Source organism: Carlito syrichta, unplaced genomic scaffold, assembly GCF_000164805.1.
Source record: "Carlito syrichta isolate Samal-C Ts95f unplaced genomic scaffold, Tarsius_syrichta-2.0.1 Scaffold316190, whole genome shotgun sequence".
Taxonomy (NCBI): Eukaryota; Metazoa; Chordata; class Mammalia; order Primates; family Tarsiidae; genus Carlito; species Carlito syrichta.
In genome coordinates this window covers 391,829-392,825 of record NW_007260286.1, presented here as the reverse complement: position 1 = coordinate 392,825, position 997 = coordinate 391,829, and the positions used below count along the sequence as shown (strand labels likewise).

Genomic DNA, 997 nt, shown 5'->3' with positions numbered 1-997 from the left:
TCTTTGTTTCTGTGATAAATCACTGAGTATGATCGACTCCAAATCCATCCAGGTTGCTGCGAAGTCCATGTATTTGTCCTTTATGGCCGCATAATATTCCATTGTGTATACATACCACATTTTTTTTATCCAGTCCAGCTTCGATGGGCAACATTGGTTCGGGTTAGGTGGTATCTCAGTGTGGTTTTGATTTGCATTTCTCTGATGATGAGTGAGGCTGAGCCCTTTTTCATGTATCTGTTGGCTGCCTGTTTATCTTCTTTTGGTTCTCTTAAGTGCCCAAGGGAGGTGCAGTTTTAAATATGCCGTGCGAGGGTTGGGAGATGGGAGGATCGCTTGAGGCCAGGAGTTAGAGACCAACCTGGGCTACATAGTGAGACCCCATCTCTATAAAAATACAAAAATGCACGTGTTGTGTGGGCCTCTGAGCAGTGGCTTGTCTGTGCAGGACACTTCACCCCTGTTTTCCTGTCTGTAAAGTGAGGGTGACGGGCTGTCATTGCTAAAGAGCCCTCTCTGTAATGTTATGTGATTCTCTATCATGGTGCCAGTTTTTTTTATTTTATTTATTTATTTTTGAGTTGGAGTCTCACTGTGTTGCTCACACTGGAGTGCAGTGACCACTCCCAGCTGCAGCCTCGACCTGCCGGGCTCCAACAGTCCTTCCACCTCAGCCTTCCAAGTAGCTGGAACTACAGGTGCGTGCTACCATGCCCAGCTAATTTTTTTATTTATTCTAGAGATAAGGCCTCGATGGCTCAGCCTGTAATCCCGCGCCTTTGGGAGGCTGAGGTGAGTGGATTGCCCGAGCCAGCGGGTTCGAGACCCGCCTGGGCAGCGAGACCTCATCTCTACGATAAATCAAAAAATCAGCCGGGCGTGGTAGTGCATGCCTGTAATTCTGGCTACTCGGAAGGCTGAGGCAGAAGGATCGCCGGAGCCCAGCAGGTCGAGGTGCGGTGGCCAGGAGCCGGCCACTGCACTCCAATCTGGGTTA

At 49.3% G+C, this 997-nt stretch overlaps 1 protein-coding gene across 2 annotated transcripts in view; it reads left to right on the top strand.

Annotated features, from left to right (window-relative positions):
- Window positions 1–997, top strand: part of ATP5S (ATP synthase, H+ transporting, mitochondrial Fo complex subunit s (factor B)) — a 15,950-nt gene that overhangs the window by 836 nt on the left and 14,117 nt on the right. The gene's annotated exons all lie outside the window — the stretch shown is intronic.